Raw genomic sequence first — 26,484 nt, forward strand, 5'->3', positions numbered from 1 at the left:
TTGGGGGGAGGGAGAATCATTATGGATCTGGGGTCATAAGTACCCTCCAAGTAGGTCCATCAGAACTTCAAATAGTTGCTAAGCGACTGGTCGTAAGCCAAGGACTACCCGTATTAGCATTTTAAAATAAAATGATGATGACATCGTCCTTAGGGATGTATTCCCCCTCCTCTATGCTTTAACTGAGAAAGAGATCATGATTGGACCCCTTTTTTATCTCTCTCTGCACTTAAATCTCTAAATAGAAATGATCCTTGGCTCCATTTGTTGGAAAATGTATATTTTTATTAGAAGTCAAGTGTTTTGCCATAATGCATAGCCAGAACTGAGAATCAAGTGCCAAAATCCCTGTTCAACTTTTCCCTCCCTTAACTTCCTCCCATCACTGACAACCCCCCTCCCCCATGACCAATCAGGTTCAAGCAAGATATTTTCCAGAATGGTCACTTCAAGCATGGATTGGTATGCAGCTGCATTCTTATCTCAGCTGGGTGACCTTGAAGCAACATCTTGGGGAGATACAGATGTTACTTTTGTTTTCCCCAAGCATTCCTCCTCCCATCTATCCTCCCCAGAGTTGTTCTGACCCAAACCTTGTTCCAAAGAAACAAACACGAAGCAGAGAGAACAACAAAACCTTTTAATGATTCTTTACAAATCCCATTCCTTCACGGTTAAAAGGTTATTAAAACTAATTGTCTCTGATAAGAAGGAGCCTTGCCAAGGTTGTGCAAGGCTGCCAAGAATACTAGATAAAGTTACTAAGAAATATTTCAAATGCAAAGAGTCTCCAAACACCAACCAAAATATTCCGAACATCCGCAAGGCTTGAGTGCAAAAACTTCTTTGCTTCCTGCAAAGAACTCTGGTTTCTCAGCTGGCTTTTATATCTTAAAGGAGGGGCCATTACCTTGCAGCCTTACTCCCGAGTCACCTGTGCTGCTGGAGCTGCTCTTTCCTTTGAGCAGCCCTGCACGCACGTGCACTGGGCACAGGCTCCTCGGGGTGCTCTTCATCACTTCTGCCAGCCTCCACAATCTCCGAAGGCAGCATTCCACTCCCTGATGGTCCTGGGCCCCATCCCTGCATCATACACAGGCCCCTCATCTGAGTCCTCACTCTTCAAGACCTCAGCTGTCCACACCTGCTACCAGCGAACCACAACAAGAGTTCATGGCAGACTATTATCACATGGTAGTGTGATATCATGTGATAATACAAGCAAGCATTATAAGGTGACAGCTGACATTTGACACAGACAGGGTCTACCCAAGACCTTTGTTTGTTTTCAAAAGGAGGTCATTTTTTCACAAACATTTTCTGAACTGATTCCAATATTTAAGTTGGACATGTTGACTTTGTATAGATGATTAAAGATGTAATGATGCTGTCTCTTTGCATAACATTGGATTCTGTAGCACTGCAAACCTGCTAGTGGAATCAGGAATTACAGAAGAAAGACAAAATCATTGCAAATACAATCTAGATTTGATAAGATATTAAAATAGAAGGTGTCTATGATAAGTTGACTGATTTAGATAAAATTTTGATGGGTACTGATGAAAAGGTAATTAAAAAACGCTATGGACATTTATTAGCATTTAAATTAGAGGAAGAACAAGTTAAAGAAATGATTGCTTGGGGGGAAAATTTTGGATATGGGATTGATTTAGAGAAATGGCAAAAATTGTGGTCTCAAAATTATAAAACGTCAACTGCTTATAAAGAAAATTTATATAAGATGTTTTACAGGGGGCATCTACCCCCGATGAGAATTGCAAGAATGTTCAAGAACAAATTGGACAAATGTTGGAAATGTCATCAGATACCTGGTTCATATTACCATATGTGGTGGACATGTTTGGACGCAAAAAGATATTGGACTAAAATCCACACATGGTTGGAAAAAATGATAAAACAACACATAGACTTTAAACCAGAGATATTTTTATTGGGAATTATACCGGAAATATACAATAAAGAACTGAAATATTTGATTGTAAATGTTTTAATAGCGGCTAGAATTGTATTTGCTAAGAATTGGAAAAATGAAAAAATACCTATGCAGGAGGAAGTTATTAAGAAAATTATGGACTGTGCTGAAATGAGTAAATTGATTATTTGAAATTAGAGAACAAGAAGATAACCAATTTTATATGATATAGGATTTGTTTTATCAATGATTGGATAAAAAGACATGGTAATGTAGTAGACTAGAAAAGTTTGTAATAGAAATTTAATAGATTGATATAAAATACAATATAGATATATATAACCATTGGATGAAAATACAATATAAATTTCATAATAAAATCTAGAATATCTTGTATTAAATAATGGAATAAATAGTTTAGTCATGAATGATTAATAATTGATAAATATATAAGCATATGTTAGTTTGACAATGTGAGAATTTATATAAACTGTGAGTAATGACTATGAAAGGATAGCACAAAAGATTTGTAACTAACTGACAGTGTGTCAGGTGAAATGTACAGGTGAAACTCAAAAAATTACAATATCGTGCAAAAGTCCATTTATTTCAGTAATGCAATTTAAAAGGTGGAGCTAATATATGAGATAGACTCATTACATGCAAAGCAAGATAGTTCAAACCATGATTTGTCATAATTGAGATGGTTATGGCTTACAGCTCATGGAAACCCCAAATCCACAATCTCAGAAAATTAGAATATTGTGAAAAGGGTCAATATTCTAGGCTCAAAGTGTCCCACTCAAATCAGCTAATTAAGCCATAACACCTGCAAAGGGTTCCTGAGCCTTTAAATGGTCTCTCAGTCTGGTTCAGTAGGAATCACAATCATGGGAAAGACCGCAGACCTGACAGTTGTGCAGAAAACCATCCTTGACACCCTCCATAAGGAGGGAAAGCCTCAAAAGGTAATTGCAAAAGAAGGTGGGTGTCCCCAAAGTGCTGTATCAAAGCACATTAATAGAAAGTTATGTGGAAGGGAAAAGTGTGGAAGAAAAAGGTACACAAGCAGCAGGGATGACCGCAGCCTGGAGAGGATTGTCAGGAAAAGGTCATTCAAAAGTGTTGGGGACTTTCACAAGGAGTGGACTGAGGCTGGAGTCAGTGCATCAAGAGCCACCACACACAGACAGATCCTGGACATGGGCTTCAAATGTCGTATTCCTCTTGTCAAGCCACTCCTGAACAACAAACAATGTCAGAAGCGTCTTACCTGGGCTAAAGAAAAACAGAACTGGTCTGTTGCTCAGTGGTCCAAAGTCCTCTTTTCTGATGAGAGCAACTTTTGCATCTCATTTGGAAACCAAGGACCCAGAGTCTGGAGGAAGAACGGAGAGGCACACACTGCAAGATGCTTGAAGTCCAATGTGAAGTTTCCAGAGTCTGTGTTGATTTGGGGAGCCATGTCATCTGCTGGTGTTGGTCCACTGTGCTTCATTAAGACCAGGGTCAACGCAGCCGTCTACCAGGAGATTTTGGAGCACTTCATGCTTCCTTCCACAGACGAGCTTTATGGGGATGCTGACTTCATTTTCCAGCAGGACTTGGCACCTGCCCACACTGACAAAAGCACCAAAACCTGGCTCAGTGACCGTGGGATTACTGTGCTTGATTGGCCAGCAAACTCGCCTGACCTGAACCCGATAGATAATCTATGGGGCATTACCAAGAGAAAGATGAGAGACATGAGACCGAACAATGCAGAAGAGCTGAAGGCCACTATTGAAGCATCCTGGTCTCCCATAACACCTCAGCAGTGCCACAGGCTGATAGCTTCCATGCCATGCTGCATTGAGGCAGTAATTGCTGCAAAAGGAGCCCAAACCAAGTACTGAGTACATATGCATGCTTATACTTTTCAGAGGTCCGATATTGTTCTATGTACAATCCTTGTTTTATTGATTGCATGTAATATTCTAATTTTCTGAGATTGTGGATTTGGGGTTTTCATGAGCTGTAAGCCATAATCATCACAATTATGACACATCACAGCTTGAACTATCTTGCTTAGCATGTAATGAGTCTATCTCATATATTAGGTTCACCTTTTAAGTTGCATTACTGAAATAAATGAACTTTTGCACGATATTCTAATTTTTTGAGTTTCACCTGTGTATAAAATGAAAGATGGCTCTATGTGTTTATGTTTTGTTTGTATATGTTTGTCTTAAAAAATAAAAACTTTTATAAAGAAAAAAGAAGACGAAATCAGAAGGACCCTGTGTGCTCCATGAGCAAGACAGTTATCATGCTAATAAGTTATCTTGATTATGGAGGTCCACTCTGGTCACCCAAATATGACTCTACAGATTGCCACTTTTTATGGGTTCACCCTGATGATGAAGTTGCCCTTTAATGTTGCCCTACCTAGGGCTGTCTGCACAGGTGGGCTCAGAAAAGTCAACGTAGTGGGCACAAGCATGGGATCAAAAATGATCAATAATGTGGCTGAGGCCACCAGTGTGCCTTTTTGATGCCACTTCTGTGGACACCTCAGACCACACTGCTTTTACTGCCTCTTCGTGTCCAGCTTGGGTCCTTTCCTTGGGTATTTCATGACCGTGTCCAAAGAAGCTTTGGACTGTTCCCATTTCCTTCCTCTCTGCTCATTGCCCAGTGTTGATCAAACAGAGTAGATTTTAATGTTTCTTATTCAGAGCCCCTTGCCTCTAGGCGGAAAAGCAAGCAAAGTATCCAAGCAACCAGCATGGATGTTGGAGCTAATGCCATTGTTTGCAGCAGGCGCTTGCAAATGACTTTGCCCACACTAGCATGCCAGAAGAGGCTTCTCAGTATGACTAGACAATGCACCCTCCTAATACCACGTGCCACCAGCAATTATTTTTAACTCTACCATAACAGAAGAAAATAAACCTTTCAGGGTTGCAGCATTATCAAGGAGATCACACACAACAATGCTCGATCCGACCTAGCAGAAGTGGATAGAGAAGATAAGGGTCTGAGTGGCTAGATCTTTGCTTGGATGGTGGCTTTTTGTGGCCTGGAGCAGGGACAACACACTTAAAAGGGTATAACTTCAATCATAGGATGTGATGGCCATCTTGCCTTTTGGACTCCTACCTACGTGGAGATGTCCCATACAGGTAGTCCTCAGTTAGTGACATTTGCAGTTGTGGCAGTGTTTCTCAACCTTTTCTTCACCATGGACCTCTTTTAAATACCTTTTGTGGCCATGTACCATGGCCAGGGACCCCTAAGACTTAAGATTTAAATCATAACATTTTTGTCAAGCCTTTGCGGCCTTCTGTGGACCTTCTGTGATGATCATCAGCATTATAAAAAACCCTCTCATGTTCAACCTTTCATGATCCTTACCTACACAGAGATGCCCCTAGCTAAGAACATAAATAATCGTTTTTAGTGACTGCCTTGTTTAGTGACCATTATAGCAGTAATTAAAAAGTAATTTTGCAAGCAGTCCTCGCATTTACAAACTTTGTGGTGGAATGTAGTCTGGATTCCAGATGGGAGGTGCTGTATTCCAAAGAAAGAAGTTATGAAAGTTTGGTCAGAAGAAAGTTAAGAGTGCTGCTCCCTAACAATTCCCTGAGTGCAGTGGTGGTATTCTACCGGTTTGGCCCGCTTCGGCCAAACTGGAAGTAAAGCATACTACCAGTTCAGCCAAACCAGTAGTAAAAAGTTTGCTACCAGTTCAGTCAAACTAGTAGTAAAAAATGCACCCAACCCAGTATTTCTGACTATCAGCTGGACGACCATTAGCTGTGCTGTGCGATTTAGATTAGCTAGAAAGCAGGAAATCGTCAGATTTCTTGCTTTTTAGCTAATCTAAATCGTGCAGATTTCCCCCCTCACTTCAAAATGCATTTTTCCAGCACTTCCCTGAGGCCCACTAGGCCAATAACGGGGTGCAGCGGGGTGCTGCAAAAGAAAAAAGAAAGAGAGAGGGGGGAGGGGAGAAAGAAAGGGAGGGAGGGGAGATAAAAAGAGAAAGAAAAAAGAAAAAGAAAGAAAGAAAGAGGGAGGGTTGGAGGGAGGGAGGGAAAAAGGAGAGGAAGGAAGGATCACAAACCTTGCCACTAGATGCAGCTTCAGATGATTCTTTGAAACAGCACAGCAATCCAGGGCTGGAATGTACCCGAAGGTCATCTAGCCCAATCCCCTGCTCCAGAAAGTGAGTTTCTATCCTTTGACCCCCAGTCACATGACCACATAGTCACACCCACCCAGTCACATAGCTACGCCCACCAAGCTACGCCCACAGAACCAGTAGTAAAAAAATTGAATCCCACCACTGCCAGAGTGTATCTATAGTGATGCAAACAGTTGCTTTAGTTGGGCAACATTTCTGTCTATAGGTGAAGACCATTAAGAGTAAAGTAACAACCTATGGATATCTCTGGTGGGTCCAAACATACATCATACTTGTTAGGAAGTTTGGATTCACTGCCGTTCCATCTGGGATGATCAGCTGATTATCATTTCATCTAGTAAAAACTCAAGTCACTTGAGTTGCCACAAGGTCTAGACAGTGTTAAAGTTGCATGCTTCTTTTATGGCAAGCACATCTTCTATCTTGGGATGTGTTCAGGGCCACTGCCATGGCTACTCCTTGCCAGACTCAGCCATGTCAGTGGACCTCATTGCAACGGGTTGTTTGTAAGTATTATCTTACTGAAATGTTGTTATATTATGATGGCTGTTCATGTTCCATATTGCTCATGAAATAAACCTCTGATCTCAAAGTAGGATTTATTGCCTGTGGTTTGTCTGTGTTCCTCTTTTATTGAGTTATTTTTATGACACATAGAACTACCTTTGCCGTTGAGAAGGAAGGGTCTTCTGGAAAACTGGTCTGAATCTGTTATCTGCTTAGCTACTTCAGCTACATGTCAAACAAAGATCATAAAATAGAGGTGAATAATCTAGAGGACTAAATTCACCACTAAAGAATAATATTTAAAACCTTCTCCATAGGCTTATTGGTTATAAAGAATGTTGAAGGAATGTGACCCTGAAAAAAAAAATCATCTGACATCAAATAGCCTATGGTATAACACAAGACACATTCCTCATTAAAATGGCCAAGGCAGTTCTTTCCCACACATTGGTGCTAAAAGTAGCCTCTGAAAACTTCTCAAAAGTTTCTTCTTCCGGGATGGCTCAGCAGAGTTTCCACAGTTAGAAAATGGAGAATTTGGATCAAATATATAAAAGAGAAGAAGTGGGAGATTTGCTTATTAAGACTGCTTTTATTGAAATTCCAGCATTTAGATGCCTGGCTTAAACATTCCCTTTTAATATTATTTTATTTATTTTGATTTGTCAATCGCTTACAAGATAATAGGTATCAGTATATACATAGTTATGAATACATGAAATGGGTACATATAAGAAAAATAAAAGAAGCAATAGGACAGGGATGGTAGACATGTTGGTGCGCTTATGCACGGCTCCTACAGACCTCTTAGGAAAGGGGTGAGGTCAATAGTAGACAGTCTAAAGTTAAAGTTTTTGGGGTTTGGGGAAGAAACCACAAAGTCAGGTAGAGTATTCCAGACATTGACTACTCTGTTGCTGAAGTCGTATTTCCTGCAATCAACTTTGGTGCGGTTTATCTTTAGTTTGTATCTATACATATTATAATTTTAGGGGGCTGAGATAACTTCCCAAAGCCATATGGTTTTGTAAGAATCAAATGTTTGCTGTGAATTAAAGTCTCCAGTCTGGTGGATAAACATCGGGATGTGCTGATAGGGACTGGGAACAGGAGAGTTGCTATTGACTGGGTTTCCACCAAAGGCTATCATTGACTTACAAATGTGAATTGTGCAATTAGTGCCAAACTGAAAATGGATTTACTGTTTTTTCAAAGATTCTCAAAGCTTTCTGGCAGTGAAACAGAAAGACTTTAACATCTGCCTCCGAGTTTCTATGGCAAGAAGGGAATGCCGATGACCAACTCCTGGGCAATTAACCAAGCTGATCAAAGCTCATGATTTGTTTCACAGCTTCTATTTCTTTCACCCATCCCAGATTCACACAGAGTGTTTTGACCCAAGTTTGCCAGGGCCTATTGCTTGGCCTTAGTTGCCATTTCAGTACAGAAACACACACCCCGACATCCACACATGTCAGCGATACATCATTTTATAGAATTTTTCTTTTAAATTATAGTTTAGTATAAATTTTAAATCTTTGTCCACATATTTTCCCATTGTTCAAGCATCACATTATATCCAAAATTCCCTGTCCACTGAATCATAGATGTTTTACATGTTCAGTTTCCAAATTCAATTTCAGTAACATTTTATAAATCTTAGCAATAATATGTTTATCACTACCACACAGTAAGATTTCTAATTATTTTTTAATGAAATTGAACCCATAACTCTTTTTTATCTAATTTAAATATTTCTTTCAGTTATTGATATGTAAACCAATGGCAAACATAACCTAATTCAAGTTCTTCCCTCGGCTTTAGTGTAGGGTCATCAGATTTTAAAGGTATTATTTTACCATACGTACACCAATCTGGCTTCGCCACCATTTCTTTTCTTTAAAAAGCATCCTAGGGGGATACCCAAAGAAGCAACTTCATAGAGAACCTTGTTTTATATTTATGCCAAACTCTTAGTATGGCATGTCTAGCAAAGTGATTATTAAAATCAACATTAACTTGAATTTTATCATACCAGAGATAAGTGTGCCATCCAGACCTTAATTCTCTGGTTTCTCTTCAGATCGCATAAATCTTTCCCCATTCCATGACAGTTTCCCAGCCACTCTCACAATCCCTCAATTCTTTCCCCATCCAACAGCAGCCACTTACCTGTTGGAAGGGAAGGGAAGGGAAGAAGGAAGGGAAGGAGGGAGGGAGGAAGGAAGGAAGGAAGGAAGGAACTTTCACACATCCTTCCTGGTTGTGGCATCCTTGACTCATGTATCATTTCCTGCACTCTTCCCAACCAAGTTCCCAGTATCCAGACACTCATAGCATCTCTTGCACACTCCCAAGAAACACCAGGCATCCTTTCTTATTCATACTACTACCCTACACACCCTCCCCAACTTGTGTGACACCTCTCATACATTCCCACAACCCCTTCCCACAACTCACACTGCCCCACCCCTCATGCCCTACTCAAACTGTGTGATATCTCTCACACATCCCTGTGTATTATTCCTGATCTGCACTTCACTGTTTCCTCCCTACTTGGCAGTAACCACAATTTCCCAAAATTTCATTCCCTTGGCTATCATGGTTTCTGCATTTTGGACACATTCTATAGATTAACCCAAGTGAGGTTTCTTGGTTCAAACAACATGATGTACCCTTTTACCCAGTTAAAAGTCATGACAATGATATTTTAGTAATAAATAGATAATAACTTATTTTTATCCCTCAGAGAGCTCCAATAATAAAGGGGAGGTTGTATATACAAACCTAAGGGAGAATAAATAAATAACTATCACAAGACATCTGTTGTGTCATTATTTGGGGAACATGTTCCACCCACGATCCTCCTCCCCCAAAAGCTATTTTCTGCCTGAAAGTTCAAAGCAAAGAATGTTTGGCTCACCCCGATTACCTCACACTATGGGTGGATCAAATCTGCCACTTCCAATTTCTTCCACTTTTCTACTCAAAAAACAAAACAGTACCATCTCATTTGTATCAAACATGTGTACACTGTGATAAGTGTTACCAAAACAAAGAAACCAACTAGCTAAATCCATTTTCACTTTATCTGCACCAGCCAACTTGGGTACAGGGTGGGGGTAGGGGCTAGAACTGGTCTGCAGGAAGCTACCCTTAAGCTACCCTTCAAGTACTATAAAATTCTCCAACCTCAGCACCCTCCAGATGTGTAACATCATATGGGAAAGACTGGGAGATAGAAGGAAGAGCTACAGTCTAGACAACAGTCAGACCTATGGCAGCTGAGTCCATAGAAGGAATGAGAGCCTGGCAAAACATCACAGAAGACATCATGCCTACGTTTTCTGGACTGTAAAGATTGGGAAGGTTTTCATTGCTGTAAAATACCAGGACTTGCTTTTTTTAAAGGACAAGTTGGATTGAGACTGGATATTTGGACAGATCATATGGAGCAGATTATACGAAGCAAGCAAAGACCCTAAAGAACCTTGGTGGCACAGTGGTTAGAGTGCAGTACTGCAAACTACTTCTACTGCAATTTGGCAGATCGAATCCCAGCAGGCTCAAGGTTGACTTAGCCTTCCATCCTTCCAAGTTTGGTAAAATGAGAACCCAGATTGTTGGGGGCAAGATGCTGATTCTGAAAACTGCTTAAAGAGAGCTATAAAGCACTGTGAAGCGATATATAAGTCTAAGTGCTATTGCTAACACGCATATTTTAATTTTATGTAATTTTATTGCATTTTAAAAAATAATTAGAGATCTATGTATTTCATTATGGTGCTCTCTTGCCTGAAAGATATATTAAAGATTTGATGATGGCACTTACGTTTGAGCACCTTTAATATTTAGGAAGTAAATATAAGTAAACTAACCTCTGTTGACCTCACCCCATTCCTAAGAGGTCTGTAAGGAGCGTGCATAAGCGCACAATCATGCCTACTGGCCCTGTCCTATTGTTCCCAATTATTAGTTCTTATTGCTTATATTTAAACTTATGTTTATTCTTATTTCTATTGTATTGTAAGCTTTTGACAAATAAATAAATAAAATAAAGTATAAGAATTCCATACTCAGATCACGAAGATGTACATAGCGTAAGAAAAAAGAAAAAGGCAAGAAAAGCAGCAGAACTCTCCTGCACATTGCTAGCCCAGAACAAGTCCAGTTGGATAATCAAGAGCTGTAAGGAAAGACAGCAGCCTTGGAGTTCCTCTTCCACACTTAACAACAGAACCGGGTGAAGCTTTGATTTAAAGATTCAAGTCAACAGCGATTCGATCAAATCATCCCTTTGAATCACACCTTCAAATTGAATTGTCAAATCGACTCAATGCATGAAATTGAATCAGATACTTTTGAAATGAAACAAAAGCTCAGTAGACTTTCATGCATGTATTGACACACTGTTCAGCTCAAATCTGATCAAATTGAATCACACATTTCAGTCGGATCTTGAATGAATCCCCCACCTTTGGTTCATTTCTGGACGCAGCTACAAATTGGGTGCTCTGATTAATTGGTGGCCATCTCTCCCTGTAGGATGAGATGCTTTGGATGCTCCGAATTTCTATTGAGCAGAGAGAGAAATTCCTTCTAAATTTATATCCAGATATATCAACACATATTGGGGTATGAAAATATAATGCAACTTGGTGTCCTCTGTCATGCTCTTATTCTGGTGGCATATATATCTTCCTTTTTTCAGGAATGAGCCATTTCAATCCTGGGGCCTAGTGTTCCTTCCTATGGTTGGAAGTGATCTTGCAGGTCTTTTGATCCAACCTCTTGTCTGGTGCAAGAATCCTCATACATCCTAGACAAATGGTTATCTAATCTTTTTTTGAAGACTTGCAATGATGAGCACCCAGGGGTTCAGGAAGCCAACTGTTCAATTGTTTAATAGCTTTCCCAGTCAAGAAATTCTTCTTTAGTTTAAATTAGGATCTCTCACAGTTAATCTTCCAACTATGACTCCTTGTCTTATTCTCAGGTGCTTGGGTGATTAAACCATTTCCCTCTTTCCTGTTGCATCATTTCATGTATGGGAAGACTGACAGTTATGCTCAAATTGGACTGTTGTAATGCACCTTACAGGGAGCTTCCCCTGAAGAGTGTTTGGAAACTTTAGACAGTGGAGAATTCAGTGGCATGGACAGTTATGCATTCTCCAAGAGCTGCAGATGTTAGACTTCTGCTCCTCAAGCTATTTGGTTATAATTTTGAATTAGAAAGCATCTCATCCTAGCCTTAGAGTTAGGCCAAATGTCTGAATGGGAGAAACCCTCCCACAAATTTAGCTGAAAGTGAATTGCAAGGTGAGGATGTTTCATTCTCAAGAGGACTCAATAGCTAGGAACTGTTCACCATGATGTCCAGCTATCATAGTCCTTCCTCCTAATTAGCTTCTGGTCCTTTCTCCCCTTCCTCTCTTAAAAAAAGGACCCATGACAGGTACTCAGTTATTGAAAGTATGATGTGGCTGAGTAATCTCTTCCAGCTTTATCTAACCTGTAAACACCAAGTGTGCTCACATGGTCATTCCATAAAGTGTTGGAATAGAGAAAAAGACTTGCTCCATGCAAGACTTTTTAAAGGTGAAAGCAAATGGGCAAAGGTGACTCGGATCCTTTTAAACTCAGTCCATTCTCAAAACAGCAATGCCATTCCCATCTGCTCGCATCTGGTCCGCATTTCCCCCCCCTAATCTGAGGGCATTCTTTTTAGAGAAAGAAAATGGTCCAGAGAGCTGCCTTTCCAAATTGGGTAGGAGAACAAAGCTATTGAGAATCCATGCATCCCACCAGCATCTGCTGATGAAGGAGGACTCTGTTTTCTTGAAGAGCCTCAAATGTGGATTTGGAAATTCTGTGGCAGGTAGGATCAACTAAGGATTCAGCAAAGGTTAGATTATTTGAGATTTCTCAGGCTTCAAATGCTGGCTTCTCCTAATGTCCTCATCCTTTTATACCACCCACAGAATCCTGGCTTGTTCAGTCTTTAAAAGAGAATGCATAGGAGAAGCATGCCTTTCAGAACTGTGTCCCAAGCTGTAATGGAATCTGAGAATATCCTTGGAAGGGTGGAAGGAAGAGATGCTGCTGTCAGTTGTGAGCAACCAGATCCATTTATGAAGAATTCAAGTCAGCAACTTTATCATGTTCTACCTACATATATCACAAGACTCTTGCCTTCCCTTGGGAACAATCAGATTAGGTTTTATGGAATTTAGGGGGGGTCATGCTTATGACACTTGTGGCTCTGGAAGGACTCAAGAATAGTTCCTTGCTTGACACCTCCTCCCTGCCTGGCTCGGAGTTTCCCAATAGGTGCCTAGTGAATGATCAGATAAAAGGGGGAGGAGTCCTCAACTGAGTAAAGGGCAAAAGAAACTTAGAAAGGTAGAGTACTTGTGCTCTCTGAGATTGATGGTTTTCTTGCAGATGTTTCATTACCAAACTAGGTAACATGCACTGATCTAGTTTGGTAAAGAAATGTCTGCAAGAAAACCTCCAAGCTCAGAGAACACCAAGGACCCCAGAATTCAACTCTGAGCTACAAATGATCTCTTCTATCAGTATTTAGAAAGGCTCCAGCCTCCACCCTAACTTATAGGGTGATATAAAGAAACAGTGGATGATTTTGGAGATTTGCAAGATTCTGTACCTTTTGTTAATGTAGTCTTAATTCTACAATAAAGTAGAATTAGCTCATCTGGTAATGTTTCCTCTCTGGCCTACTTGGAAGATTAACTCAACCCCATGGAATGTTCCTTAGCAGAGGTTTGGTTGGTTGGTCTACTGATTCTTTTTGCTTGCACTATGCTTGCTTTGTTTAATAAAGCATTTTAGAAATGATGTTGCTAATTAGGCCAAACTGATTTTAATGGGATATTTACTTGCTCCTGGTTTTTTCATCTGGCTTAGAATTGGAACATTTGAACTAATAGAAAAATGATGCTTTAATTTTATATATGACTGAATATCCTTTCTTCATCTCTCTTGATTTCCGCCAGCCTTAAATTTGCTGGGAATGAGGTCAAAGGATACAGACCTTCACTGGCACACAGAGCTCTGGGGCAACTACTTTGGAAATTATTTCCCTGCATTTTCCAGATATGGTAGGTCAGTTAACATAACAAACCAATTTGGATCATAAGTTTTCTGAGCCAAAAGCAAGAAATGAATATCAAAGAAGCACAAAGGGTAGATGGGGCTTTAGTTAGCTTCTGGTCCTTTCTCCGCTTTTTGAGTTTGGGTCCTGACCTCTGTTATGTCAAGGCCATGAGGTTAGCAGCTTTTTGCATTGAAGTTAGATGTTCATCAATGGGAATTGCATCAGAAATGAGATGAAGCAGAGAGACTGGAGTCAGACCTGGGAAGAGTCAAGCCAAGCCAAGCTATGCTACATGGTAGAGTCAAACAAGCAGTTTTTTATCCAGGTAATCTCTGTGCCAACCTGGTTTTTGGAAATCTTATACTGTTCAAGAAGGTGTTGTCAAACAAAGTATCATGACTTTACGAACAGAGCTGCAGCACATAAACTGAGACTGGGCAAGTGAGCAAAGGACTTTTGACTCTGGCTTTTTTGATGCTGTATATGTTCTCAATTTGCAACTGGTCACTTAGTATTTATATTTGAATACAGTGGACCTCCCAAAACCTACTTATGATCCAGTTTTGAATTTCTGACATAGCCACCCACATGTCACATGACTGTATTATGGAGACTTGGCAATGGCCAACGTTTACAGTAATTTGTAATGTTCCCACAGTCATGTGACTGCAATTTACAATGATTTTATGGTGTTTAACTGTCAGTTTCTGGCAAAAAGTAGCCCATAGTGAACAATGGGTTTGCTTAATGACCGTCACATTTGCTTAATGACTGCTATGAAAAAGATAGTAAAATTGGATCTGGTCAGCTGGTGCCCTGGTTTACAACAGTTACAACCTACAATTGTAATTGCCAGGCTCTATTACACCTGTAACTCGAAGACTACCTGCAGTTGTGGCATGCTTTTCTTAGTAGTCAATGGTTGCACAACAATAATGGGTTTTCTGGAGTTGGAGATTTGATATTGGACTTCCTTCCTTGACTGGTTAGAATTAATCCAAGGAACAAGACTGGAAGAACTTTTATTAGGACATTTAGTAGGAAGTCTAAGAGTACAATACAAGGATTCCAGCAAGGGCTAATTTAGTTAATTTGGGGAATTATTCTCAACCTGCCTTCCACCACCACTATGCCCCACCCTCACATTTGGATCTCATTACCCACTCAGCACCAGGCTTTACAAAGGAAGTGCCTGAGGACTGAACAAAGGTAACAGGCCTGGTCCTTAAAAATGCAGCACACAAACTTTTAGCCTTTGAACAGGATCCACAGAGACAGCTACCAAAAATGCATTGTCAGACTCCATAACATCTTTGGTTGAGTTCTAGTCCTGCCTTAGGCATGAAAGTCGGCTGGGTAACTTTGGGCCAGACACACACTCACAGCCCAACTCATACCTCACAGATATTGTGGGGAAAATAGGTGGAAATAGTATTAGGTATGTTCACCCCCTTAAGATACTTCTAAAAGTAATACAGGTGGGATAAAAAAAAACCGCTCAAAGTTAAAACTAAACCACATTGGAATGAAAAATGGGGACTCATTCTCTCAGTAATATCAAGATATTATAACCATGCTCCCTTGGCTTCTTGGAAGCCCAGATTTTAAACATTAACTGATCCATAGCCAAAATACAAATTGTACACACCTGCTGCAATATGAGAGCTGTTGACTATGGCATAATAAGCTTTATAGGTGTTTCAGTAGGGGGTAAATCTGAATCAGTGCTGCATCATTCTAGCCTTCATTAGAAACAAGCTGATATCTCATGGGCTAACATTCTGAATAGATATATAAAAACCAACTGCTCTCACTAATGGAACAGATGTGTGACCTCCATACAATTTGGAAGTGTCTTCCTTAGAGGAGGAAAGTGTCTTTCTTTGTACTCACAACTAATTAAAGTGTGAATTCCAAGCTGTTCTAATGTACAATTCACTGTCATCTTATGGTTTAGATTCTGTCTCTGCGCCAGCTCTCATTTAGAAATGAAAACACTTATTTAGTTCTCCTCTATACCTTCCACTTTAACATATTTATCCCTTTGCTTTTCTCTCTCATCTGTTCTCGAATCTCTCGGTCCCCAATTCCCCCCTCCCCACACTGCAGTGATAATTCTACCTATTGCTGTCTCCATGTGACAACCCTGAGCTACAAAATCTTGGATTCTGTTTGATGATTAATTTACTAATTGCCTGTTCTTCTCCCTAGGCTGGCTAAAAATTAAGAAGAAAGGCAGGCAACCTAAATCTGATGCAGTCAAGGCTAAAGTCTTGCAGAGACAAAATCCAACCTGGAAGACTTCATTGAGGTTACCTGTTGGGATGGAATGTAGTGATAAAGCTGTCTCCTAGGAAGGAGGGAGTACATTCAGAGAGGAAAGAAAGAAAGAAAGAAAGAAAGAAAGAAAGAAAGAAAGAAAGAAAGAAAGAAAGAAAGAAAGAAAGAAAGAAAGAAAGAAAGAAAGAAAGAAAGAAAGAAAGACAAGAAAAAGCACATCCCAGAGCTGAACTGGAGATAGAGGAAAAAAGCTGGGTTGCCACTCCCAAGAATCTCTCAGGGTATATCCATGATAGTAGTAAAGGTTTAATCCGGTAAGATTCTGCCTATTGGATGTAAGCAAATAACTGAATTTTGGCTGGATTGTTGTATGTTGTACTACGTTGGGCTAGGCCTGACACTTGCCCTGTTCTGGCCTGTTCACGGGTTGAGGATTGGCTGTCTAGTCTCCAGGTAGTCCCAGCCTTAGCCAAGTTGAATGACTTCCCAAAGAATGCCCAAAGAATGACTTCTGGTCTCCTATTTTTAGGGCAATGAGCGTGAGATATGTTCTAGTCCATTGAACAGCAGGCAAAATGGTGAGCTGTTCTTTGTCTCTTCTAATTCCCTATGGTGTTTTTTGCACTCTCCCCAACTTTTCTTTGTTAATTTTTTGTTGCCAGTGGGAAAATTTCCAACTAAAGTATCAGGACACCCGCAATTAAAAAACAAAAACAAAACCCAAGAATATCTTTGGAGGCTACAGGTAGTCCTTTTCTTAGGACTACTGGAAGATCCCTTTCTTAATCCTGTCATTAAGTGAGTTGTGTCCCTTTTTATGATTGTTTTTGCCACATTAATTAAGATTCATACTGTCATTAAGCGAATGTGGCTTTGTTTGTCGGAAGCCTCTGGGAAGATCGCAAATGATAATGGCAGGACTTTGTGACACTGCAACTGTCACAAATACATGCTGGTTGCCAAGCACCTAGTTTTTATCACAAGACTACGGGGACACTGTGGCAGTCCTAAGTGCAAAGAGGGAGGTTTTTTTTAAAGCCATAGAAATAGCACTTTAGACTTACCATTTTCCCCCCAAAATAAGACTCTGTCTTATATTTTTTGCCACCAAAAAGGCACTAGGTCTTATTTTTTGTGGATGTCATCCTCTGACTAATCTCCCTTGCATGTGTCACCCACCAGCCTCCTTTTCACTGTCAGAGGCCTTCAGGAACTTCTTCTTCTGTGGCTAGCAAGGCTTTACTGAAGGTCTCTGTAGCCGATGACAGAGCTCCAGATCGACCTGGGGCTCTGTTGTCAGCTACAGAAGCCTTTAGGAAAGGCTTGCTGGCTGCAGAAGAAATGGGCCAGCAAGGCAGGTGTCGGGGTGTGTGAAGCCTGGCTACAACTGTCCAAAATTAAGTAGTAGGGTAGCTCCACCCCCCCCCCCATTCCCACCCTAACTTAATTTTTACCCATGCACTCTGGAGTGGGTGGGATCTTAATTAGGGCTTATTTGGGGAGTATGGCTTGTATTGGGCACATGTGTAAAAAATCAAGCTAGGATTTACTTTCAGGGTAGGTCATATTTTCATGAAAACAGGCTACATATCGCTTCACAGTGCTTCTCTAAACAATTTACACAGAAAGCCTATTGCCCCCAACAGTCTGGGTCCTGGTGTCCTGGTTTTACTGACTTCAGAAGGATGGAAGGCTTAGTTAACCTTGAGCTGGTCAGGATTGAACTCCAGGCTGTGGGGAATGTAAGCCTGCAATACTGCATTGCAACCTCTGTGCCACCATGTGCTATAAGTGTTGTTGTAATTTCAAACAGTCATTAAACGAAGATTATAAGTTGACGACTACCTGTATGTGGGGTAAAAGAGGAATTCTTAGAACTAGAATGCTACGGGAAACAATTTTGCAGCATGCTATGTTCTCATATATTAAAAAACCCACAACACTAATAGCCTTTCTCTGAAGAACACAGTGATTTGTCCTCAGAGGCATCGCTAAGCAAAATTTGAGGCAGATATTCAGTTCCCAATTGGGCTGAGCCGGGCTGTTTAAAGAAAACTAAACCAATGCTAGATTTTAATTTAAGGCATATTTAATTTGGTGTTTCTGAAATAATAGTCTTACAGACATCTGAGAGATCTTTCAGGAAAAGCTTTGGCCTTTCTCAGAGGTTGAGTTTGCATTTCCTAAATTTTCACATATATAGTAGGAGATGAGAGGGAGAAAGAAAATTCAGAAGTGAAGTAGATTCAAACCAAGTTATTGGTTGACTTGTCTTGGTCACTTTCTCTCAGGCCAACTCAGGATTATTTTTCTTGTACTGCAAGTGGATACAACCACATACCAAACAAAAATATTAACTTCAGCTCTTGGGACTTTTGCTACCTTTTCAGTTTTCTCATGCCCAATATTTTTGGGTTTCTGATTTAGATCAAAACCACTTCCTCTTTACAATGACTCCTTTTCACCATCTCATTTGGCAATAAACAAAAAAGCAAGTTCCTGAGACAAAGATGTTTTTTTCTGTGGTTGTGTTGCTGGGTAATAAGGTTATATTATTTTTATGGTAAAACCAATACAAAGTCAATTAAAAGCAAAGAGGTGGATGGGAACAAAAGCCCAGGAGGATTGAAGCTGCAAGCCAAGAAAAGCTTTCAGAAAGCTGAACGCAATGTTTTTTGCAGGAATGATTTATAAGCATTCCCATCACTTATAAGAAATCCCAGTGGGTTGTAGGAAAGAGATAAGGGTCATATTGCATCCTGATTCTGCAGGCCAACTGCTTAAATGTCTTTCTGTTCAGCAGCAACACCAGAAGCAGGTGGGGAAAATGACAGCTGATCCCAGCTGAGAATGTAGCCCAGAGAATGTAAATAAGAAGAGCTAATTGGAAGAAAGAGAGTTGATTGCATATTTTATTTTAAATCCCATTATCTGAACAGGATAGGCAAACTGGAATTGTAATCCTGGCTTGCGGAACAGGAGCATCTTAGGTAGGGCTGAACAAAAAGGTTGAGATAGCAGTCAATGAGACTTTTTGCATTAAACAAAAAAAAGGAAATTATGATGTGTTGGAAGAAATATCCTTCTGGGTTCAGTTCCAAGTGGGGAAAAAAGACACTGGAAACATGGAGGCTGTTTGGAAAGATGGTTTAAGATGGACAGGACCACATGCCTTGGAGCTCCTGGTCAAAAAGGATGATCACATGCTTCCAGATGTTGGGTGAAGGAAAAGAAGGGCTGATATGCTGAGTGTGCCTGGGTTTTATACCCTCTGTTGGAATTTGAATTTGAGCTTGTATTCTGATTGGTTGTCAGACTCCCATGGGGCCATGCAGGGGCAACTCTGTAGGCTGTCCTGAGTCCCAGGCTTGGTTGAGCCTTGCTGGGTGATGATGTAATGAAAAGGCTTTGGGCAATTCCTATTATAGCTCTACCTGGAGTAGATCTTTGTTCTGTAAAATAGACTGGCCCAGGCCAGAGTAATGGTCCATTAGCAAAGGTGGGCGGGGTGGTGGTGGTGGTGAGTTTCTGCCTCTTTGAGTTTCTACTTTTCTTTTTAGGGGAAATATCCTGCCTTTTTAATATTTCCTAGGATATTTCATTTTTCTAGGAGAGGGGCGGGTGCTAACTTCATAAAGATGTATGGATTTCATGATTAGAAGAAATTGTAGATAGGAAAAAAAATAAAAGTTATGTTGTAACCTTAGAGTAAGAGGTTGATTTAAATTTAAACTCATAACTGTTGTAAAAGAAAATTGGAACTTCTTTCCTTCCTTCTTTTTTTTTTTCCCTTTCTTATCTTTTGGCTTTGTTCTTTCTTTACTGTTTCTCTTTTTTCCAGACTTAATTATTAGTCTGTCACTTTTTAACTTTCCTTTTTAAAGATACAATAAGGTTATAATTTTAAAGTTGATATAATGGACAGAGGGCATAGCTGTTCTTTTTTTTCTTCATGCGTTGTGGGAAGATCTTTGATCATGTGGTTGAGGCTGCCAGGCTAATTTTTTTAGCCCTGCTGTGGATCCCTTTTGTAGGGAGGGCCTTGTTTTAATATTGTTCCTGTAATTGTTTCAGGAGGAAAAGTCTGTCTTTGGATGCTTGAATGATTGATGCATCAGGCCTCCTGTATTGTCTAAGAATGAAGACCAAACAAGGAGGACACTAAATTTTCCCAGGAAAGGAAAACAGGGTTAAATGAGGCCCCTCCATCTCACTACAACTTTGCTTTGCACCATCCAAAGCCAATTCAGGGTTTTATCCTCTACAACAGGGATCTTCAAACCTGACAGCTTTAAGACTTGTGGACTTCAACTGCCAGAATTCCTCCTGTAGTCATGTTAGCTCAGGAATTCTGGGAGTTGAAGTCCCACCAGTCTCAAACTTGCCAAGTTTGAAGAACCCTTGATCTACAACAAAACTGCTCTAGGATAACCTTCAGTCATTGGATCACTAATCAGTTGCAAAATGGGGAAAGGAAATTTCAGAGGTTTTTGGGGGGGAGGTAAAAAGTAGCAAATCTCCTGTTATGTCAAATCCTATTATAATTCCTGTCCCTTGTAACTGTTCTTGGGAGCAAGAAGAAGTTGCTGCCATGAAGCAATTCTAGGGGCACTTCAAAAATGAAAAAATGTGCAATCCTTGCTTGTTCTTTGGAGAACTCCAAGAGAAAGAACACAATGTAAGATGATTAGAAAGGATGTGCCAGAACATCAACACAAGGAGAAATCTGTGTGTTTGTTTCAAAGCTTCTTTCTTGGGTATTAAGAAGTTAATTTCTTAATACCCAAGAAAGAAGCTTTGAAACAGACATGCTGGTGATAACTTCCAAAGATTTCCAAGGAGTAGAAATAACTGATAAACATGCAATGGGGTATGAGAAACAGATAATCTTTCACTTATGACTACAATTGGAACCAGAATTTCCATTGCTAAGCAGAGTGGTTGTTAAGTGTGACACACCCACACTATGTTCCTTGCAGAAGGCCTCAGTTAGACATTTATTCTCAAGAGCAAATGTGCCCACAACTGGTAGGAGAGGAAACTACAACCTCTCAAGCAAGTGTGTCTCTTCTCAGCAGTGTCTATTGAATGGGGAAGGGTTTCCAAAAGGTTAAGATGGCTTTCCCTTTGGTAGTCCCACCAAAAGGAAGCTGAGAAACTGTGCAAGGAAATTATGCGCTCAGACTCTTCCAGTGCCATGTTTTAAAATCTTGCTGTGTGCATCGTTTGTTTCTAATGTTTTAATTCATTTTGATTGATCTGACCACCCCTATTGCTGCAGCAAAACCAGCAGAAACGGAAACTACACTATAAAAACATAAAACATACAATAGTAAATATATAATTTGTCCCCCTAGCAATTCTCGCTCAGTTGGATGAAAGAAAATTGGTTTTCAACATTTATTTCAAAGAAGACAATAATTTCAGAGAAATTCTTATTAGTTGAGCATGGTATTCATGCACTGAGAAGGAGTCCAAGGGTGTGTGTGTGTAGAGAGAGAACATTTGCTGGGGAGTCAAACAAATCAAGATGGTAGCCACAATCATGGGACTGATGTCCTGTTTCAAAGGGACAGAGCTTCAATTACATGGTGGTGGCTATCATTTGTTTGGCCTTTAGGGATAATCCAGACAAGAAGTACAACAATGAGATCTATCTTTGTTGGGTCAATGCCCAAAAATGACACCATGAGATCAACAGAATCCAGTTCTTTACTTCCTTACACCTAATAGACAGAAACTTGCCAGACTGAAGCTTACAGCCTTTTAGAGTTACACATTCTGCTACAGAGAAGTTCCTTGAACAGGGGTGGGCAAACTACGGCCCGCGGACACATCCGGCCCGTTGGTCATTTTAATACGGCCCGCCTCTGAAAAAAAAATATTCCTCTCTGGAAAAAAATTGGGGCCAGCCAAAGAGACCCGCGCTGCGCGCCAAAAATTGCACACACAACACGGAGCTGGGCAGCTGCTTCCCTGCTAGCGGGGCCAAGGCCACCGCCCGGGAGCGCCACTGCTTTCCCAAGCCAGGGCTGGGCGGTGGCGTATTGCCCTGCACCACGTGGCCCCGCCTGGCAGCGTGCTTCTCAGCTGGTCTCCTCCTCCTCGGCCATACAGAACAAACAGGCAGAAGGAGGAGATCAGCCGGCTGGTTGGGGGAAGCTTTCTGCGCCGAAAGAGGCAGCTACTAATCTCCGGCTTTGCTTCGCTTCTCCAATGGTCCGGCACCACCCTGTTCTTCTTGTGCTGCGAAAGAGGCGGCTAATGATCTCTGGCTCCGCTCTGCTTCTCCAACATCCGGCGCCACCCTGTTCTGTGTCAGGCCCAGCAAGTCCGAGCAGCCGGTGCACAGAACAGGGCAGCGCCGGATGTTGGAGAAGCAGAGTGGAGCCGGAGATCATTAGCTGCCTCTTTGGCAGCACAAGAAGCCTCCCCAACTGACCAGCTGCTCTCCTCCTTCTCTGTCTGTTTGTTTTGTATGGCCAAGGAGGAAGAGACCAGCCGGCTGGTTGGGGAAGCTTTCTGCGCCGAAAGAGGCAGCTACTAATCTCCGGCTTTGCTCCGCTTCTCCAATGGTCCGGCACCACCCTGTTCTTCTTGTGCTGCAAAAGAGGCAGCTAATGATCTCCGGCTCCGCTCTGCTTCTCCAACATCCGGCGCCACCCTGTTCTGTGTCAGGCCCAGCAAGTCCGAGCAGCCGGCACACAGAACAGGGCAGCGCCGGATGTTGGAGAAGCAGAGTGGAGCCGGAGATCATTAGCTGCCTCTTTCGCAGCATAGAAGCCTCCCCAACTGGCCAGGTGCTCTCCTCCTTCTCTGCCTCCTTCTCTGCCTCTCCCTCTTGCTCCTCACAGTTGCCCTGAGCTGGTGCGGTTCTTTACTTGGGAAGCCAGACACCCGCAGCAGCGCCGCGCAGCAGCAACAGGCAGTTCTGCCCGGGCTCTGCTCAGGTGTCCGGCTGGGGCTGTCAGGAGTTGCTACCGCCGGCGCAGCTCCACGCGGCTCCAGTCCCGCGTTGCCTTGGGAAGGAAAGGCAAAACCAGGAGCCGCTGAGCCTGAACCTCCGGTGCCGCTGCTGCTGTTGCAAAGCACCACCGCGGCTCTTCCTTTTGCCTTTCCTTCCCGAGGCAAGCGTGGGACTGGAGCCGCGTGGAGCCGTGCCAGCAGTAGCAACTCCTGACTCAGGGGCCTCGAGGGAGGGGAAGGAGGAGAAGAAGGGGGGCGATTCCCAAAAATCTTGTGCTGACCCGGCCCGTCTGTCAAATTTTAAAAGTGAATGCGGCCCCCGAGCCAAAAAGTTTGCCCACCCCTGTCCTTGAAGATGGGCTCCAGCACAAGTCCAAAATCTTGGAAGAGTAAGCCCCTGGTCCTGGGTGACTGACCCAGATTGGGTTCTGTTACCACCTTCTAACCCAATAGATATATCTGGGAGATTCTATGATATGGCTACCCTGAACTTCTTTCTCTCCCCTCCATCCAATTCAGGACTGTACAGTTTCTTTCTTAAGACCCCTCTCTGAAATGTGATGCCTCCCACTCCTCCTTCAGTTGCACATTCCATCACTATATTTATTGTATGGTTACATTAACAGAATCTTGCAAGTCTGAAAATAACTCTCCTATTAAGTGGTTTTGTTTTGTTTTTGTTTTTTTTTGGTAGGACTGGTCTATCTGGGCAACCTGGTCTACCCAATTATAGGATGGAGCATACTGCTTCCGCTTTGTATGCTCTGTCCTATAATTGGGAGACCAGGATGCCCAGATAATGAAGGGAGCCCATGGCTTACAGGTTAATACAGCTACCTAATATGCAAGTAGCCCAGGTTTGAATCTCAGAAGGGTGTGGCTAGCTGATGAGGGCTAAGTAGCTTGAAATAGATCTATACTAGTCTCCTTTTATTTTTTTTGTCAGTAAGCATATATTCAACACAACTCTCTTATTAGTCTCCAGAAAACTAGGGAGGGTCCCTTTGAAATGCTTCAGACCCCTCTTCTTCAAGGGCTTCAATATCTTTTGTATGATGGTTGTCTCCTCCACCTGTCTCCCAAGGTCATTTGCACATATCATTATACATCTTCGCTTTTAAAATGTTTTTGACCTGCAGACACCTCTGAAATGAGGAAAGACATCAGCACATAAAGCATCTGTTATATTGGTAGATCGGTTCCAAGAAGAGACGCAAGGCAAGTGACTTTTAAAGCTCTTTTTATTGCAAGGTAGATCGGCTTGCCAGGCTTGGATCGGCGGCGGCTTATATCGGTCTTGCACAGGGTGCCGCAACCAATGACAGCCATTCGAATCTCCCGCGATCGGCTCGGCCAATTGCGGTTGCTTCGTAACGGCCAATCAGTGCTGCACACTCGACCAATCCGAGTGCTGTGCATTTTAGCCAATCCGAACACAGGGTTACAAGAATGCAAATACAGAACACCCCTCCCCTCTTGGTTTGGTCCTACGTAACGTAGTCCCGTAAGTAGGCGGGGCTCCGTACTTGTCTACTGGACCTGCGCAGGTTAGTTGTCTCTTGGTCTCCGGCTGGTTCGGTCGGGGTCTGTGTTGCTCTCTGCCTCATCGATGGAACCGCCTGGAAGGGTGAGTCAGGCCTTTCACCGTAGCTCCCACCCGGTCTACCCGGGCTGGTCAAGCTGCGGGCTCCGTTGTTCCCACCCGGTCTTTCCAGGCTGGTCGAACTGGCTTGGCTGTACCTTCCAGGTGAGGCTTCGGGCTGGTCGTCTGTCGGTGGCTCTGCTGGTGAGTATTGCTGGTTTCTTTCTTGTTGGGTTTGTTTGTTTGGTTTGTCGGGACTTCCCTCTCTTCTTATGTTTGGGTTTCCCCCTCCCTCTTCAGTTTCCTTGTTTCTGTGTGTTTGCATGTCGGTTGTATTTCCCGTGTTAGCTCTTGATCTTAACTGATCGATGTGTCATTTCCATGCTCGTCCGTCGGTTGTTTGTAGCCGGTACGAGCGGGGACCCGTTACCTGGGTTATTGTTGCAGGTACCCAGAGTGGGTCCCCTGTGAAGTTTTTTGCATATACTGTGTCGCCCGGTGTAAATGTTCAGTGCTTGCTAGATGAGTCGGGGTTTTTTCCGGGTTGTATGTGGGGTGTAGCCTGTCTAGGGGGGACCTTAGTTTTCTCCCCATTAATAGTTCTGCCGGGCTTTTGTTCGTTGTTGTGTTCGGGGTTATATGTTGTATGAATAGCATTTTATTGATTTTGTCCTGTATTTCCCCGGTTTCAATTTTTTGAATTGTCTTTTTAGTAAATTGAACCATTCGTTCCGCCCTCCCATTTGCCGCCGGATGTGCTGGCGCTGTCAGTGCATGCCGTATTCCCCGTTCTGCTAGCAATTTTTCAAACGGTAGCGCAATAAATTGGGGCCCGTTGTCAGATACAATTACATCTGGGAGGCCGTTTTAGCCAATCCGAACACAAGGTTACAAGAATGCAAATACAGAACAGCATCTGCATGCCCCTCCTCCAGCCAGAAGAACTCAGGAACACCATCAACATTCAAAATCAAGAATTTTGAAAGAATTAATCAAGTGCCCTTAGCATAAGACAGCAAAAGAAAAAACTCTCCTGCTTTGCCACAGGTGATAAAAAAAAAAAAAGTTTGAGAGATTTCATAGCACACTTCAGCACAGCAGTGGTCTTTTCTGCCTTTGAAATATCTCAGACATTTCACCTGCTGATAGAGTCACATGAAAGGCCTTTTCCTTGATTGATGATAAGACTTGTAGCCAATTTAGTAATTGAGTAAATGGATTTACTTATGGATAAAAGCAATGATCCTGAATCCAACATTCCTTTCTCTGCTTTCAGATAAAGCAAAATCTGGTTTAAGGATTGCATCTCATTTGAAATCCTGTCCACATTGCTTTCTATATGTTAGGAAGGCAATCTTCCAACTGTGGCTTATTATTTCTAGACTGAAGAAAAATTGGAAAATTTTGTAACTTTTTACATTCATGCTGTTTCACAACATATGGAAGCTTTGTATGTATTTTCCCCTAATTGATGTATCTTTTAATATAATTTGCTCGGAAATTCCTCTTTTAAAAAAATGTAAATCATTCTGCTCTCCTTCTCCAAAACACGAGTTTCCTTGATTTAGGCTTTTCAAATGCAAATGCCTCCACTGTAGTAAAATCTCTTCATTGCCAATTTTCAGGAGTGCTTTTTTCTTTTCAACGCGGGAATGTTAGCAGCTGATTTTTGACCCAGGAAAAATGAACATGAGCAGGCTTTGCTGATGTTAATATTCCTCCCAGGCATAAAAACTCTCAAATTCACAGCTGGAGGGACTGGTAGCAAGAAGAACCTATTTTAAACATGCATCTCCAGTGTGGGAGAAACCAGCTCTTCTAGGGTAAAACAGATAAGAAGCTGATTTTCATTATAAAGTATAGCATACATGGGTCTTTCTGAGTCTGGTGAAATCTACCTGCCTT

Source organism: Notechis scutatus, chromosome 8, assembly GCF_049901735.1.
Source record: "Notechis scutatus isolate UNSWTSFEM ecotype Mainland chromosome 8, rNotScu1.2, whole genome shotgun sequence".
In the NCBI taxonomy this organism is placed as follows: domain Eukaryota; kingdom Metazoa; phylum Chordata; class Lepidosauria; order Squamata; family Elapidae; genus Notechis; species Notechis scutatus.